At 43.7% G+C, this 19246-nt stretch overlaps 1 long non-coding RNA gene across 1 annotated transcript in view; it reads right to left on the bottom strand.

Annotated features, from left to right (window-relative positions):
• Positions 1-15287, bottom strand: part of LOC143837866 (uncharacterized) — an 85162-nt gene extending 69875 nt beyond the window's left edge. Inside the window, exon 1 of the long non-coding RNA XR_013231124.1 lies at positions 15249-15287. This is a non-coding gene — a long non-coding RNA (uncharacterized LOC143837866). The remainder of the gene's footprint in view (positions 1-15248) is intronic.
• Positions 15288-19246: the final 3959 nt, after the last annotated feature.

Raw genomic sequence — 19246 nt, 5'->3', positions numbered from 1 at the left:
CACATTGGGTAACTTTTCTTCTCTAAGGAGAAGAAATGTGCTTTATATTGTGTAAGCAACCCTAGCCCTTTAGCATAAGGTGGCAATTAAAAAAAAACCACCCTGTAATAACTTGTGTACGTGGATCTGCCGAGGACTGAGCTTGAGGTCTGAGGCAGGATTCAAACAAAGACAAGATCCAAACAGATGCAGAAGCAGCCAATCCATTTAAATCAGAAACAGCCAATCCTTTTAAATCAATCAAGCGCAACTGAGCCAATCAGGCTCAACTGTGGGAGATCATTTTGGGTACAAATCCTTATCCATTGTTCCTCTTAATATTTGTGAAACAGCCCTGGGGCTGGAGAGTGTCCTGGCTGTCCGAGATGGAATAGGGCCAATCAGGATGCGGCCAGCTTCACTGGCCACACCCTGATTAGCCCTCCCTCTCCAGCTCCCGCGCTCCTTCCCTGGATGCTAGCCACTTTGCTCTCAGATGCCTGAGAGAGACACAGAGAGCCCTGCTAAACTGCAAACACCCCCTAATTAGCTGCTATGGATCCTGCTGCCAGGGACAGACAGACAGACAGACAGAGAAAAACTGCAAATGAGCCCCAAATTGCAAATGACCTTTGCTTCCTGCTGAGAGAGAGAGAGAGAGAGAGAGAGAGAGAGAGAGAGAGAGAGAGATCTGCACTTGTCAGTGTCCCCTGGGCCCTAGCGCCCATTGCATTCCTGGTTGCAATGGGCTTTCTTACTAGTTATATATACGTTGGGGGTTTCGTGGGGGTTTTCAGTCTTTTTGTTGTTTCCTTCAACATGTACTCACTGCTGAGGTTGCCATTAAATAGCTTGCCCAGCAGCCTGATGTTCTTCCTTGTTGTTGTTATGTGCGAAGTCGTGTCCAACCCATCGCGACCCCATGGACAATGATCCTCCAGGCCTTCCTGTCCTCTACCATTCCCCGGAGTCCATTTAAGTTTGCACCTACTGCTTCAGTGACTCCATCCAGCCACCTCATTCTCTGTCGTCCCCTTCTTCTTTTGCCCTCGATAGCTCCCAGCATTAGGCTCTTCTCCAGGGAGTCCTTCCTTCTCATGAGGTGGCCAAAGTATTTGAGTTTCATCTTCAGGATCTGGCCTTCTAAAGAGCAGTCAGGGTTGATCTCCTCTAGGACTGACCGGTTTGTTCACCTTGCAGTCCAAGGGACTCGCAAGATTCTTTTCCAGCACCAGAGTTCAAAAGCCTCAATTCTTTGACGCTCAGCCTTCCTTATGGTCCAACTTTCGCAGCCATACATTGCAACTGGGAGGACCATAGCCTTGACTAAACGCACTTTTGTTGGCAGGGTGATGTCTCTGCTTTTTAGGATGCTGTCTAGATTTGCCATAGCTTTCCTCCCCAGGAGCAAGCGTCTTTTAATTTCTTTGCTGCAGTCCCCATCTGCAGTGATCTTGGAGCCCAGGAAAATAAAATCTGTCACTATCTCCATTTCTTCCCCATCTATTTGCCAGGAATTGAGAGGGCCGGATACCATGATCTTTGTTTTCTTGATGTTGAGTTTCAAGCCAACTTTTGCACTCTCCTCCTTCACCCGCATCAACAGGCTCTTTAGTTCCTCTTCACTTTCTGCCATTAGAGTGGTATCATCTGCATATCTGAGATTGTTGATATTTCTCCCTGCAATCTTGATCCCAATTTGTGAGTCCTCTAATCCCGCATTTCTCATGATGTGCTCTGCATACAAGTTAAATAGGCAAGGCGACAGAATACAGCCTTGCCGAACTCCTTTCTCAATTTTGAACCAGTCAGTGATTCCATGTTCAGTTCTAACTGTTGCTTCTTGACCTGCATATAAATTTCTCAAGAGACAAATAAGATGCTCTGGTATTCCCATCTCTTTAAGAACTTGCCACAATTTGTTGTGCTCCACACAATCAAAGGCTTTAGCATAGTCAATGAAGCAGAAGTAGACGTTCTTCTGATACTCCCTAGCTTTTTCCATGATCCAGCGTATGTTGGCAATTTGATCTTTAGTTCCTCTGCCTCTTCGAAATCCTGCCTGTACTTCTGGAAGTTTTCGGTCCACATATTGCTGGAGCCTAGCTTGTAGGATTTTGAGCATAACTTTGCTAGCATGAGAAATTAGTGCAATGGTGCGGTAGTTTGAACATTCTTTGGCATTGCCCTTCTTTGGGATTGGAATGTAAACTGACCTTTTCCAATCCTGTGGCCATTGTTGAGTTTTCCAAATTTGCTGGCATATTGAGTGTAGCACTTTTACTGCATCGTCCTTTAAGATTTTGAATAGTTCAACTGTTCACCACCACTAGCTTTATTGTTGTTCAGACTTCCTAAAGCCCATTTGACTTCACATTTCAGGATGTCTGGCTCCAGGTCAGTAACTACCCCACTGTGGTCATCAGGGATGTTAAGCTCGCTCTTGTATAGTTGTTCTGTATAATTTTGCTACCTTTGTTTAATCTCTTCTGCTTCTATGAGGTCCCTACCATTTTGGTCCCTTATCATACCCAACTTTGCATGAAACGTTCTTTTCATATCTCCAATTTTCTTGAAAAGATCTCTGGTCCTTCCCATTCTATTGTTTTCTTCTATTTGTTTGCACTGTTCATTTAAGAAGGCATTCTTATCTCTTCTAGCTTTTCTCTGGAATTCTGCATTCAATTGGGTGTATCTTTCTCTTTCTTAGAGCCTCTTGTGGCGCAGAGTGGTAAGGCAGCCGCCTGAAAGCTTTGCCCATGAGTTTGGGAGTTCAATCCCAGCAGCTGGCTCAAGGTTGACTCAGCCTTCCATCCTTCTGAGGTCGGTAAAATGGGTACCCAGCTTGCTGGGGGGTAAACGGTAATGACTGGGGAAGGCACTGGCAAACCACCCCGTATTGAGTCTGCCATGAAAACTCTAGAGGGCATCACCCCAAGGGTCAGACATGACTCGGTGCTTGCACAGGGGATACCTTTACCTTCTCTTTCTCCCTTGCCTTTCACTTCCCTTCTCTCCTTAGCTATTTGTAAAGCTTCCTCAGACAGCCATTTTGATTTCTTGCATTTCTTTTTCTTTGGGATGGTTTTAATTGCTACCTCTTGTACAATGTTGCGAACCTCCGTCCATAGTTCTTCAGGCACTCTGTCTATCGGATCTAATTCCTTAAATCTATTTGTCACCTCTACTGTGTATTCATCGGGGATATGATTTAGTTCATACCTGAGTGGCCTAGTGCTTTTCCCTACTTTCTTCAATTTAAGCCTAAATTTTGCAACAAGAAGTTCATGATCTGAACCACAATCAGCTCCTGGTCTTGTTTTTATTGACTGGATAGATCTTTTCCATCTTTGGCTGCAGAGCACATAGTCAATCTGATTTCTGTGTTGAACGTCTGGTGATGTCCATGTGTAGAGTCGTCTCTTGGGTTGTTGGAAAAGAGTGTTTGCTATGACCATTGTATTCTCTTGACAAAATTCTACCAGCCTGTGCCCTGCTTCATTTTGTACTCCAAGGCCAAACTTGCCTGTTATCCCGGTTATCTTTTGGCTTCCTACTTTAGCATTCCAATCCCCCATGATGATAAGCACATCATTTTTTGGCGTTGCTTCTAGGTGTTGTAAGGCTTCATAGAACTGATCAACTTCATCCTCTTCAGCAGCAGTGGTTGGGGCATAGACCTGGATCACTGTGATGTTGAATGGTTTGCCTTGGATTCGGACTGAGATCATTCTGTCATTTTGGGGATTGTATCCCAAGACTGCTTTTCCTACTCTCTTATTGATTACGAAGGCTACTCCATTTCTTCTGCGAGATTCTTGTCCACAGTAGTATACCTGATGGTCATCTGAATTAAATTCACCCATTCCTGTCCATTTTAGTTCACTGATTCCTAAAATGTCGATGTTCAGTCTTGTCATTTCTTGTTTGACCACGTCCAGCTTGCCTTGATTCATGGATCTGACGTTCCAGGTTCCTATGGAATAAAAATCTTTACAGCATCGGACTGTCTTTTCTCCACCAGTTACTTCCACAACTGAGCGTCCTTTCGGCTTTGGCCCAGTCGCTTCATTCATTCTGGCGCTACTCGTACTAGCCGTCTGCTCATCCCCAGTAGCATATTGGACACCTTCCGACCTGAGGGGCTCATCTTCCAGCGTCATATCGTTATGCCTATTGGAACTGTCCATAGAGTTTTCATGGCAAAGATACTGGAGTGGTTTGCCATTTCCTTCTCCAGTGGATCACCTTTTGTCAGAGCTCTCAGCTATGACCTGTCGGTCTTGGGTGGCCCTCTACGGCATAGCTCATAGCTTCACTGAACTACGCAAGCCCCCTTGCCACAACAAGGCAGCGATCCTTGAAGGGGGGATGTTCTTCCTACAAACCCACATATTTTACAGTACCTATATGCCATTTATGCACCAAAATTAGGGCAAAAATTAGGTCTGCCAGTTACCCTCTGTGATAAGCACTATATGAGCAGGATCCTCTTGTTACATCCACATACCATCTTCTCATTGAGACATGGTGAACTTCTAGAGGTAGGAGTGTTTACTATGGATGGGCAAGTGATGGTATAGGGCAGGAGGAGCCTCACAGATTCCAAGACAAGAGCATATGTGGTATGCATGATCCACAGAACCTTGTTCTCATAACTTGTAAGCAATTTGACTATTCAGGACCAGCACACAAATCACAGCTGTGTAGTAGATTAAGTCAATCCACAAGGCAGTTATGTTCTTGGAGAAATGCCCTTTTGCCTGGAAAATTTCAGGGTGACTGTTTAAACAATTTTTTTTGTTCTCTTCTCTAGGAGAGGGGAAGTTAGCCCAACTGCTTATCTTCATTCAAATGCTAATTAACCTGGTTTTGAGAGGTGTTCTCTCTTCCTCCTAGCAGGTATTAGGAAATTGGAGAGACCCCCAGGAAGAAGATTACTGAACCTTTCCAGGATATGCTTTTTGACCCAGATGGGTAGCCAAGTGTTGGGTTGTGGGAAACATAGAAGCAAGGCCTCAGAATTGTAATGGAAAGCTTGGAGTTCTGACCCCCTTAGAAGGCAATACTATACCAAGGGCAGCAGTGATGGTGATACAAGAGAGAGAGAGAGAGAGAGAGAGAGAGAGAGAGAGAGAGAGAGAGAGCGTTCTCCAGAGTTGGCAAGACTGAATAGGCCTTGCAGGACTGAAGCAGACTGTTCCATCACAGCTTTCATAGGCAGAGGGGTTCTCATTGTTTGAGCACATGCCACATCTGACCTCCAAATGGACCCAAATGGCTCACCATGCAGAAATAGCTGTGACACAGCACATTTTAAAGATGCCTTTCCATGGCAACCATAGCATGACCACTATCTCACAACGGAACTGGAGGGTTGGAGCTGTGGAATGTAGAGTTACTCTTAAGTCTCAGAACTGCAATGAAACGTGAGGAGAGCTGCAGTTGGATAGTGGAAGTCTCTTGAGAGGCAAGTAAGAACAAGAAATACTCCCTTCTGTGACACGAGAGAGGGTATTACTGCTATCTCCCATTAACATATCTGGGTGGTATTCAGATGATAGATATGGAGGATGTAATTACCTAGATTATATATGGCTACCATCATGTGATCTTTGATACTCCTTTTTCATTTAGCGATAACTACAAAGCAAAGAGAACTTAGGCAGAAATGGGAATATTTACTTACATGTGAAGGAAGATTAAAAAAAATTCTTAGGGACAAAGTTTATATGAAACCTATTCAAAGATACTTGGACTCAGTTCCTAACAAACAAATCATCAGGGACCTCCTATCCATTAAATGTCTTGGACTGGGATAAAAGCAAAAATGTTAACTTGAGATGAAAAATAAAACCTTGATGATAAATAAGTGGAATTTTGGCCCTTACCTAGCTTACTCAAAAGTAAAACTGTATGGACCTCAAAATATATAATCATGATGCACAAATTCCCTTTAGGGTTGTGAGTAGTTTTGCAATTGTACTGTTTCAGCTTGCATAATCCGTTTTATCAGTCTTGTGAATAACAAACACAGAACTGAATCCTACTACTCCACTAAACAAAGCTTGAAGCTCTCCTCTAGCCTGAGGAGTCTTTCTCCAACTTCAGTGGCTATTCCTAAAATGATGAATAATTTAAGTTGGAAAAAGTCTCTTTAGCTTAAGAGCACTTAATATTGTTCTAAGAGCAATATCTGCCAGTTCCCTCACCTTTTGCAGACTCCCGTTTTCCGCCATGCTGTTTCTGGGGATCTGTAGGACCCACACAATTTTGTTATGTTCTTGAGAAAATGTAGGGATAAATCTGGAGGAATAAAGGGCGTCACAGAGGTTTTTCATTGTGGTAAGGCCACAATTACCTTCTCTGAAACGATTCTTACAAATTTTAGTTATTCCTCATGTGAGTGAGAAGGGAACATGCACTAATTCATTAACGATAGTTGTTCAATGGCAAAAGGCAAACTGCATGTACATGTTGTTTTAATTTTGCAGAGAAAGAGCAGATTCCTTGCATTTCTAAAGAATCAGATATTAGCTGGTGTGCAAGACCTCAATCTGAGGCCCTGGACAGCTGCTACCAGTCAGAATAGAACACACCAACCAAGTTATCCCAATGGAATACATCAGCTTCAGACATTCATTTAATTGTTTGGCTCTCACTCACTTTTGTTCATCAGAATTTGCTCTCCTTTCTGTTGTTTGCAATTGAAAGTGTTTGAAACTCCAATTTGTTGTTGTTAGGTGCGAAGTCATGTCCGACCCATCGCGACCCCATGGACGATGATCCTCCAGGCCTTCCTGTCTTCTTCCATTCCCCGGAGTCCATTTAAGTTTGCACCTACTGCTTCAGTGACTCCATCCAGCCACCTCATTCTCTGTCGCCCCCTTTTTCTTTTGCCCTCAATCGCTCCCAGCATTAGGCTCTTCTCCAGAGAGTCCTTCCTTCTCATGAGGTGGCCAAAGTATTTGAGTTTCATCTTCAGGATCTGGCCTTCTAAGGAGCAGTCAGGGCTGATTTCCTCTAGGACTGACTGGTTTGTTCGCCTTGCAGTCCAAGGGACTCGCAAGAGTCTTCTCCAGCACCAGAGTTCAAAAGCCTCAATTCTTTGACGCTCGGCCTTCCTTATGGTCCAACTTTCACAGCCATATATTGCAACTGGGAAGACTATAGCCTTGACTAAACACACTTTTGTTGGCAGGGTGATGTCTCTGCTTTTTAGGATGCTGTCTAGATTTGCCATAGCTTTCCTCCCCAGCAGCAAGCGTCTTTTAATTTCCTTGCTGCATTCCCCAGCTGCAGTGATCTTGGAGCCCAGGAAACTAAAATCTGTCACTATCTCCATTTCTTCCCCGTCTATTTGCCAGGAATTGAGAGGGCCAGATGCCATGATCTTCGTTTTCTTGATGTTGAGTTTCAAGCCAACTTTTGCACTCTCCTCCTTCACCCGCATCAACAGGCTCTTTAGTTCCTCTTCACTTTCTGCCATTAGAGTGGTATCATCTGCATATCTGAGGTTGTTGATAATTCTCCCTGCAATCTTGATCCCAATTTGTGACTAATCCCGCCTTTCTCATGATGTGCTCCGCATACAAGTTAAATAGGCAAGGCGACAGAATACAGCCTTGCCAAACTCCTTTCTCAATTTTGAACCAATCAGAGATTCCATGTTCAGTTCTCACTGTTGCTTCTTGACCTGCATATAAGTTTCTCAAGAGACAAATAAGATGCTCTGGTATTCCCATCTCTTTAAGAACTTGCCACAATTTGTTGTGCTCTACACAATCAAAGGCTTTAGCATAGTCAATGAAGCAGAAGTAGATGCTCTTCTGGAACTCCCTAGCTTTCTCCATGATCCAGCATATGTTGGCAATTTGATCTGACCTTTTCCAATCCTGTGGCCATTGCTGAGTTTTCCAAATTTGCTGGCATATTGAGTGTAGCACTTTTACTGCATCGTCCTTTAAGATTTTGAATAGTTCAACTGGAATGCTATCACCACCACTAGCTTTATTGTTGCTCTGACTTCCTAAGGCCCATTTGACTTCACATTCCAGGATGTCTGGCTCCAGGTCAGTAACTACCCCATTGTGGTTATCAGGGATGTTAAGCTCGCTCTTGTATAGTTCTTCTGTATAATTTTGCCACCTTTTTTTAATCTCATCTGCTTCTGTGAGGTCCCTACCATTTTGGTCCCTTATCATAGCCATCTTTGCATGAAATATTCCCTTAATATCTCCAATTTTCTTGAAAAGATCTCTGGTCCTTCCCATTCTATTATTTTCTTCTATTTGTTTGCACTGTTCATTTAAGAAGGCATTCTTATCTCTTCGTGCTTTTCTCTGGACTTCTGCATTCAATTGGGTGTATCTTTCTCTTTCTCCCTTGCCTTTCAGTTCCCTTCTCTCCTTAGCTATTTGTAAAGCTTCCTCAGACAGCCATTTTGATTTCTTGCATTTCTTTTTCTTTGGGATGGTTTTAGTTGCTACCTATTGTACAAGAAACTCCAATAACAGCACACAAAGCCTAGTTTCCTTTCTAACAAAACAGAGTAGAGTTAAAAGAGTTAAACCCAATGTCTTCTCTATGCAAACTAGTTCTGTATTAGAGCTTCACACATTTTGCTTTTACATGCAAATAGAGATATGTGATTTTATCATATCTGTTTCATCATCTCACATAAGCACTCTGACATAAAGAAACACACATAGACACAGTTCACAAATTTTGAACAGGCTTGGTAAAGAGATATTTTGGCTACCAACTTAAATTGTAACTATTTTACTACCTGCTTCTGAGTGCCCCCAGACAATGGCTAGTGGCTCAGCTATGGGAGACACAGGTACATTTTACTGGGCCCTTAAAACCCAAAGGGATCTGGTGTGGAACTCACGTCTATTTCCACAGTACAATAACATTTCATGAGTAAAATATAAGTGTTCCTTTCATTGCTCATAAGATTGTATATAAGTCTGGCAAGGCTACAGTCCTCTAGGCAGTGGTCCAATTGTCTTGGCAACGAGTCATGCAAAGTCAAATTTACATTGCCAGGTATATGGCCAAGCAGATCTCCATTTGGGGACAGATTCCAGATCCAGTTAAAAGGGCAACAAAATTATTTTCAGGCTTGGAACAAGAAAAAAGGAGAGGTTGCCATTCAGGTACAAAAGTGGTGAGGAAGCATGGAATATTTTCAGGTAAAGAAATAGACCAGAGGTCTCCAGGTATGTCAATCATACAGCTGCTGTATTGTACATGACAACAACCAGAAAGTAACGTACTTAAGTCCCATCAAGATATGGTGTGACAAAAGATAGTGAGTAAATCTCATGTTGCTTATGACCACTCCCAAAACCAGATTCAAACTATAGCGTCTTCAGTTTAAAAGGACCAGGTAGATGGTGATTAGCTGCTTCCAGACAAAGTCAACAGTACTGATCTTGACACACCAAGGGGATGTTCTTTCTGTGACAGAATTCAAGAAAATTATTACTTCCCCAGAATCAGCTCATAAAGCAGAAAAGGCAAGCTTGTAAAACTTATGATTCATTAAGCGAAACACTGTTCACCTGTCATGGACCAATTCCGCATGGAGGCATAAAACTTGCACTGCAAACTCATGGTTAAGGCCACATGTTTGCAAGATTCCTGATGGGAGATCCCTCCCATGTTTGCCTGCCACCTTGTTGTAGCTTTTTGTCCCACAAGCAAGAACAACCCAAACATCCCTCCCCTGCTCCTCAGCTTGTCAATCACCGCAAGCCACCAATCCTTGCACAGTGATTGTTTGAGGACTCAAACTTCCATCCCCCCGAGCCCCAAAATTATGGGCAAAACACTATAGAGATTATTGTGCATTTCTCCCTCCACACAGGTTTGTCCCTGTTTGCTCCCCAGATTGCAGTGTGGCAAGAAATAAACAGAGAAAAACAGAACCTTTCCAAGGCAATTGATACAATAAATTTTATCTGTCAATTTTTTAAGGACCAACCAAAATGGTTTCTAGCTATACTCCGTTTTCACAATTTTTCTTCAGTGGTTGATTCCTTATACTCTTATCAAGCAATTTATATATATACTAGAAATTAAGCCCGCTGTGGGACAAATACAGCGGGTGCTAGGTGCGTGAGTGAGTGGTGGTGGGTGCCTGGGCAGGCGGGCATAGTTGGGGGGGTGGTGGGTGTAGGTCTCGGGGTACCCCATGCTCGGGGCAACTCACCGGTGGCTGGGTGCGGCGAAGGGCAGCATCAGCGGGGAGAAGGCGAGGCTGAGTTGTGGGAGTGGCGAGGTGAGGCTGGGGAAGGCAAGACTTAGCGCTGGCATCGTGGAGCATGCGCGGCAAGGCCGTTGTGGCGGCGGCAGTGGCGGCGGGGAGAAGGCGAGGATCAGGCGTGGGAGCGGCGAGGCACGGCTGGGGAAGGCAGCACTGTGCGCTGGCGGCAACGGCAGCAGGCCCATTGTGGTGGCGGCCATTTTGGGGCCATCTAGCGAGGAGGCGGAAGGGTGTTGGCGGCTGAGCGCGTGGGTGGTGGTGCGTCTATCGTTGGTGGCGTTGTGGAGTGGCGGCCCGGCCGCAGCAGCAAAGGTCGTCTCAACGCGTGTCAGCCGGGAAGCGGGCCCAGGAGGTCGGGCGTGGACGCAGCGGCGATGGGGAAGTCCGTCGAGAGGTGGAGAAGTGGCGAGTGGGAAGTGGGGGGGTGGGAAGGTGGCAGGCGCTCGCGGGTGGTGATGGACATTTGGGGTGGGGGTGGGAAGGGTGGGGACCGGCACGGTCGTCGTTGCCGGAGTCAGTCGTTGCCGCATCGGAGGGGAAGGGCAGTCGCAGTTTCTCCCGACTCCAGCGGCGTGGGGCAAGCCTTCTCCCTGGCGGCCATCCGGGCAGGATAGCCGCTCGGGAGGACTGCAGAGTTGGAGGCACGGCGTTCGGGAGACGGGCCAAGTGTCCAATTGGCTCCTGATTCGCTCCTCCGAGTTTTTATCTTGGACAGAGCCTGCCCTAACTCCTCCCCACCAGCCCTTACTGCTTTATTTAGTCCGTGGCGCCCTGCGCCGCGGGACGTTTAAAGATAAATAGGCCACCCGCTCTGTAAAGTGTTGTGGGGAATTTCAATCAAAAAACATTCCCAGTTATATATATAAATATATTATATATATAAAAATTGCTTGATAAAAGTATAAGGAATCAACCACTGAAGAAAAATTGTGAAAACGGAGTATATCTAGAAACCATTTTGGTTGGTCCTTAAAAAATTATTGACATATAAAATTTATTGTACCAATTGCCTTGGAAAGGTTCTGTTTTTCTCTGGTTATGTTTTGAACCTTTCTTTATTTTTTGTATTGTTATCTCAGTGTGGCAAGAAATGGCAAATCGTGATTTTGTGATTTTCCTCATCATGGAGCAAATCTGGAAAAAAACTCGCACCTGCCACTTGAGAGTGCCAAGTTGCTTCCGACATCATGTGGAAGCAGCACTAAAATCCACGAGCAATGAGAGGCTGTCCTGGGGGCAAATTCCTTGTGTGGAATTTATCATGTACTATAACCTACGGATACCTGAAAACTCCTTCTCTTATTTTGTTATCCCAAGACAACAGTTTCTTCAACTGTTGAAGAGTTGTCACAAATCTGGGTGCCTATTTGTGGCTTGGTAATGTTGAATAGGGATAGGCACAAACCAAACCGCAAGTGCTCTGTTCATGGTCCAGGAATCAAAGGTCACATTATATGATGTTACTTTACATTACTTCCGCATACTTTTAAGGCATTTCATTAGGTTTGTGTAAATGCCTGGCCAGAGCAGAAAACAGAGATTTAAAGGGACTGAGTCTCTTGAAACCCAGATTCCTGTTCCAGCAGAAAGCTGCCAAAACAACTGAGCTGTGGCTGTTTTGAGCCCTTCTGCTGCTGAGCAGTTCACTGCGGCCCTCTTCTCAGTTTTCTCAGCTGGCTGTCCTTTCTCCACCACTGGCCTCCTCCTTCACCAGCTTCCTGCGTGAGTTCCTTATGAGAGGACCAGAAAGCTTTCTCAGGTAATGTGGGGAGGGTGGATGAGTGCCTGGACTCTCTCAAATTGCTGTGGTTGTCAGGGGTTTCCCCTGTTGAAGCAGTGCTCAATGCTGGACAGGCAGCTCCCTGTTTCCAAGTTTTCTTGTGTGGTCTCTTTAAACCTTAAACAGACTACACAAGAAAGCCTGAAGCAGGTGAGTGGCTGGGATCTCTCCCATCGTTCAGACGTTTCTGATGCTTTCTGAAAACTCCTTTTATAAGGACTACAGTTCCTTTAAACAGGGTTTACTAGGTGAACTAAACCATGAACTGAACACTTCAGAGAGTTAACTGGTTTGGTTTGGTTCATGTCTCGATTTGTGGTTTCAAGCCACATTTTTTAGGTTTGTGTCCATCCCTTGCTGAACACACCTGAAATGAAGAAACCAAAGCAGAATAAAGTATTGATACTTCTCTGCGTGCTTCAGTTTAACTAAGAAAAGGACAAATCACAGGATATAGCTACGTTTCAACTTTATATCCTGCAGCTAAAGACCTCTGTAAGAACAAAATATACCAGAGATTCCTGACTTGTTATGGCTCCAAATAGTCCTTGTTCCAGCATCATTTGCAATTCAACTCATAGTACCGAGCTGTTAATTATAATTATAAGAAAATTCCTAATACTATACTTCATTTCAGATGGAATTCTCAGTATTTTCAAAATGAACACAGGATGTATAGTACACCCCCTTTTAGGCACTAAACCTTTGTTTCCCTGTTAGCATTCTTTGTGTGTGTGTGTGTGTGTGTGTGTGTGTGTGTGTTTGTGTGTGTGTGTGTGTGTCGTGGGGGTGTTCATTCTATTTGTGCTTTTGTTTCAATATATTTTTTCTCCCTTGCCAGATGGTCTTTCAATATCATGTGACTTGTGAGTCACATTTACAGGTGCAGATTATAGATGTATCCAGGTAGCGGGCATTTCTATCCATTAAAGCTCAGTATGTGATTAGCAACTTTAATTAATGGCTAGTGAGTCATACACTTAGTATGCCATCTAGTTATAACCAGTTTTCAGCAGCCCTTTGCTGTGCTAAAAGCAAATCAAATCTGGGATGCTTAATATATTACACTAATACATTTTTAAGCTGTGATAGAACCAAGTTTATAATTTAAGTAGTCATAATATACATAGACTATATTAGCAAATAGTAAGTAAACTAAATCTGAAACATGGTACTATTCAGGGACAGGGACATTTGAAATAGCAGCCATGTAGCATTAGTCTGAAACTTGCCTTAACATCAGGATTTTTGAGGGTACGAATGTCACCAAAATATTAGCCACTTGGGATCCAAGAGGGATATTTTAACTGCAAATTGATGGAATCATTAGAGCATATTACCAGGCTTGCTAATTATCTCCAAGAACAAATATTTCTTCTTTTTAAAGAGATATATTCTTCACATTACCAGGTACCACATAAACAAAGATCACAGTTGCAATCCTTCTTTTTCTTGACAGCATATGTGAAGAAAACCCTATTCTTTCTCCCTTCAAATAGCTTTTAAAAACATAATGCCAGTTTAGAGTACATCTGATCCTGTAGTGGAACTCTTCAGATGAAGGTAGGTACTGAAGCAGAGCAGGGGAAAACAATCATGGAATAGCCTAGAATTGCAACCTGGGCATGCAATTTCAACTTAAAGTAGAAGACAGATACTACTTTTCCTTCTTTCCTGTTTTGATTTCACTTCTCCCTTGTATAACTCTAACCTGTAATCCTTTCTCTTTGTGCCATTTGCTGGTTTTCGACTGCATTAATAAATCTGTCTTTCTATCTCTTTGTGCCACTTTCTGTTTCCTTGCACTGAATCTTTCTCATAAAAATGAATGGATTTTTCAAGATGGGCTCATCAATAAATTAACTGGGCACCATATAAATATATAATAGGTATAAATGATGTACATGGAGAAGGGTACCTTTTGTACACAATACAATGAATCTATAAAACTGACAATAAAAACATAAATATAAAAATATAAATATAAAAAGTGGTGAAACACTGAACATTCACTCATATAAATATAAAAAAGGGTGAAACACTGAACATTCTCTCAACCTCGATGATCAACCAAACAAAAGAAGTAAAATCCTTTGGACCAGTGTTACACCAGGTTTCTTTTTCTTTCTTTCTTTCTTTTTTTTTTTGGGGGGGGGGATTAAATTGTTTAATGCATTTTAAAGACTTTTAAAAGAACCCAGGGTGGTTTTCACCTTCTTTGGGCAAGTCCTGGAGGGAGTTGAAAGGGGAAGGGCCCTGACCATGCAAACATTTGATGGCCTAGGCTCCTTTATCATGGTTGACCTGTTGCTGGTGGCTGGAGTCCAGCATGGTGAGTGATATTGGGGCTGATTGGGGGGTTATTTCAGGTTTTTTATTCCGGGTGGGTGGGCGAGTGGGTGGAAGGGAGAGGGGGGGTTATCCCAGTCTCGGGCTTTGAAGTTTGTTGGTAAGTGGGGATCAGAGCTTATGGGTGGGGGGGGCTGCAACTGGCATTTGGGTGCCAGTGGTAGGTGGAGCCAGTCACTGCTTTCCAGCCAGGTGAGTCCTCGGGGTTGGTTGGGTGAGAGGAGTTGTTTTGTTTTATTTTTACTCCAAGTGGGTGGGAGGGAAAGAGAAGGGCCTGGTGACATCATTTTCTATAATGTGGCCTGGTCCCATCTGGTGGGAGTGTCTTGATGATATCAAATATAGTAACATGTCACTTCCAGGGCATGCTGATATCACTTCTGAGTTACCTAAAGCCTACAAAATTTTTCACGGGTCACGCCATAATCAGAAGGTTGAAAAAGGCCGCTTTACATTGTAAGTAACATGATTTCCCCCCCATTGTTGCTATATGGTAAATTTAGATCATTCCATTATAAAGGATACTGATGAAGGGAAAGTTTTATTCATAAAAGAATGAAACCTTTGGTTCTCTTAAAAGATTTATTCAAACAATGGGTCTGGTATATTGTGAGCACAACTCTTCATCTGAGGCAAAATCCAGATTACTTTTCAATATTATAGTGGGAGAAATATTTTTTAGTAAGTCTTTTTGTGACTTCACTGGAAGATTATACAGATTTTGTCTGATGCAGAGTTGTCCTATATTCCTCACCAAGTACCAGGAAAAAAATATGGGTCATGTCAAGACACACAATCTGCTACTATCACTGTGCAAATAAAACATTAATTCTGGAACTCTTACAGAAAACAAAATGGTGCTCTCACCTTTCCAAGTTGACGTCATAACCCACGAGTAGTACATACATAAGAGAAACCGTTCAGGAACAACAAACTGGCTGACGTCTGTGCGCTGAAGACATTTCCTGATCAACATCAAACAATGAGCCATCCTTTTAAATAATAAAACAAGTGGCACACGCTAATCACAACCTTTTCACATGCCAAATACGTTGCTAGTAAATTATTGTTCAGCTTTTGAGACCACACAGCCTGACCTCAATATCAGATGCTGGCTGCTCTTTTGCTCTGTTCCAAAATAGCACAAATGGAACCAATAAATGTGGATGATTTTAATATCTTTTTTTTAAAGCTCTGACACTGTAAGCACCACATTTGCCAGGTCCTCTCTTACAATGGTGGCCGGGTTTTTTTCTCCACCAGGGCTCCAATGTCACAGTGACTACATGACATAACAAAATTCAATTAATGACTTATTTCCCCTTTCCATGAGGAAGACTGTCATCAGTTGAACCTTGGTCACTCATTCTGTGCTTAGAAGTACAGGAGCCCTGCTAGAAGTAAAGAAAAGAAAAAACAGTGACAAACAGGCTGAATAGCAAAACTTGTCTTCAAAACAAGATACCAGATCAGCAATCAGATTTAAATTCTAGCTCAGAAGCCAGGAATCCTTCTTTTTCAATCACCTCTTCCATATTTAGAGCAGATCTCAACTGTAAGCCAGTATAAAGGCTTGCAGACTTCTTGACTTCCCATTGCCATGTGTCATGCCCATACTCCTTGCAGCACGAGAGCTGCCACCAGCAGGTTCTCCAGAACAGGGGTAGTCAACCTGTGGTCCTCCAGATGTCCATGGACTATAATTCCCATGAGCCCCTGCCAGCAAATGCTGGCAGGGGCTCATGGGAATTGTAGTCCATGGACATCTGGAGGACCACAGGTTGACTACCCCTGCTCTAAGCCCTATTGTTGGCTGTCCAGAGGAAATGGTTGACCACTGTATGAATCAGGATGCTAGACTAGATGGACCATTGGTCAGATCTGGTAGGGCTTTTATTACTTTCTTATGCTATCATGCCAAGGCTTTCCTACAATTAGGACAGTGTTCTTGTCACTCTCAACTAGCTAGCAGTGGGAAAGGCAGGACAGGAGGAATTGTAGCAGCCACTTCTGGAACCCAGTAAGGATTTCACTGCACCAACATGATGGCAGGGGCTCATGGGAATTGTAGTCCATGGACATCTGGAGGACAACAGGTTGACTACCCCTGGCTTAGAGTACCTGAGAAAGAACTGCAGTAAATACTATGATGCCATACTGTTGGGCTTGCCAGGTCCAGTTTGGGAAGTATTTGGAGATTTGAGGTGAAGGCTGAAGATGGAGTTTGGAGAGGAGATGAATTTCAATGGTGTATAATGCTTAGAGTCTACCTTTTAAAGCAGCCATTGTCTCCAAGTGAGTTGATCTCTGTCACCCGAAGATCAGTTGTAATCCCAAGAGATCTCCAGCCACCACCTGGTTGTTTATTTTTGTTTGTTTGATGTATAACCCACCACTCCCATTTCCAGCTCATGGCAGGTAACAAAATTCCAAACCCCTCAATAAAACCCCATTGTCAGAACCCCAAGGTTTCTGCCATGATTTAATGCTGATTTAATGTAATTTAATGTAACCATTTTGAAATGCTGTACTCATATTTCACTGTCTGTATCACTTGTAGACTTAGACGCTACTCTCCAAGGTCATTGCTGCTGCTTGTTATCTTGTCTGGCTGGCATCCCGGGCCTTGTGCCTGCATCTCTAACTATTGTGTCTGGATGTAATGTGAATCTTAACGGGTCTGGGAAAGGCGGGAAACTGGGGGGGATAAGAGCAGGGAGCAGAGAGCCAGTTTGGTGTAGTGGTTAGGAGTGCGGACTTCTAATCTGGCATGCCGGGTTCGATTCTGCACTCCCCCACATGCAACCAGCTGGGTGACCTTGGGCTCGTCACGGCACTTATAAAACTGTTCTGACCGAGCAGTGATATCAGGGCTCTCTCAGCCTCACCCACCCCACAGGGTGTCTGTTGTGGGGAGAGGAATGGGAAGGCGACTGTAAGCCACTTTGAGCCTCCTTCGGGTAGGGAAAAGCGGCATATAAGAACCAACTCTTCTTCTTCTTCTTTTTCTTCTTCTTCTTCTTCTTCTTCTTCTTCTTCTTCTTCTTCTTCTTCTTCTTCTTCTTCAGGGGTTTGTCTTGTGACACTTAGATTCGTCTATGTATGTCCAGGGAGTTCTGCTTGAATAAACTACCATCTTCAAACAAGTGGAGTTTTATTTACAAGTCAGCAATCCTGACACCCATAAAACCATTAAAAACTCATACACACAAGCAGGCAGCAGAATAAAATACCCTTCCCAACACTACACACTGGCAACACTATACACTGTGGCAGTCAGCAGGATGTCAGCATACAAGCAGCCTCTAGGAAGACACTTCTCATAAACAGGTCTCAAAAGGGACCGAACCATTCAGCAGATGGCGACAGCATGAGGGAGGGAGATAGTGAACTAAAGGAGACACTGAGCAGGCCTGAGCAGACATTCTGCTTAGGGGAACAGATGAGAAGCCAGAGAGACCAGGGCTGATTCCACAATTACTTTGTTTTTTTCCATTGTGGGTACTGCAGAATTCAGATCAATTTAAACTCGGGTCTTCTTCTATTCCCCCCCCCCCAAATTGAAACAGAAAGCATTCTGCACTTGATTGGGAAAGCTCAGAATGGGGGGGGGGGGGAGCCAAGCACAGCAGGAGGCTCTTTCTTTCTTTTCTTGAATTGGGGGGGGGGAGGATTGGAGACAGCAGAGGAGGGTGGAATAAATCCAAGAGGCAAATGTCTGCTGAGAGAAGTTAGGGCTTCTGGAGCGCAGTCACTTTAAGACAAGCCTTGCAGCTGGGAACCAGAAAGTCTATGAACTGACACCTGGCAAATCAGGGAAGACTGCTTTGCTGTGAAGCATGGAGAAGGGAGTTAATTTGAAAAAAGCAAAAATATGCACATTTACTGATGCCAGGTTTTCAAATATCAAGGGTTATATTCACTTTGGGATATTGTGGGGGAAAGATAGGGTCACTCCGGATCAATCATGCATGTTTCAGAGGAAAAATGTAAAGCGCCCAAAATCAAAATGGAAATTGAATTCAGCATAGATGGGAGGGAATCATTCAAACGGACTGGGTAAAAAGTCCCATGGAACTCCACCCAGCTTGGCCAGAAGTAACTGGTTGAATGTCATCCCTTCCCTGAAACAACTTCATTCCACCTGTGGGAAATCAGATAACCCATACTGCCTTGAAGGCAAGCTGGTACCTTTTCCCTTTCATTCCTAGAGGCCACAGTAAAGTTTACACTTCGTATCTTTAACACATCCTAGCACCATCCTTAGAAAAGGAAGGCACTCCTCCCATTCCCCTCCCATCAGCTTGTCAAGCATATAAGAAAATATAAATGATTCTTTGTGTCAATCTTTGCTTTTAGGATCCTGGCCAAGTACCATTGGGGGGGAAATAAAATTCCAGTAGAAACACCCTTTTCTATTTCCCAAATATCTAATATAGATTGCATTGTTCTTCCTTGCCCACTAGCCATTGTGCTTCTATGTTCTCCTTTTCAATTTTCCATGCCCAGCAATTCTACTTCCTCCTGTGTTTTCATCTCCCTTCCCTCTCCCCCCCCCCTTTTTTTTCCAGTGGCAGCTTGCCATATCATCCAGTCTTGTTAAATGATGAATGGAGAACTAAGATAAATAATGGCCACTCAGCCCTTAAAAGGCACAAGAGCTACAATGGCATTTGACTGCCTCAGGCTGTTAAACTAGGTAGAGCTGCACGGATGTACACTGAACATCATGCTACAAAAGCAATGCCAAGTGTGCACTCAAGAAAGCTATCAGTCAGAAGGGAGCATTAAAAATACTAAATAATTTATAGCAGCCGTTAGGGTTGCCATTTCAGGATTTGGAAATTCCTGGAGATTTGGGGGGG

Source organism: Paroedura picta, chromosome 5, assembly GCF_049243985.1.
Source record: "Paroedura picta isolate Pp20150507F chromosome 5, Ppicta_v3.0, whole genome shotgun sequence".
NCBI lineage: Eukaryota > Metazoa > Chordata > Lepidosauria > Squamata > Gekkonidae > Paroedura > Paroedura picta.
Note: the sequence above shows the minus strand (reverse complement) of the source record. Positions and strands in the feature narration are given on the sequence as shown.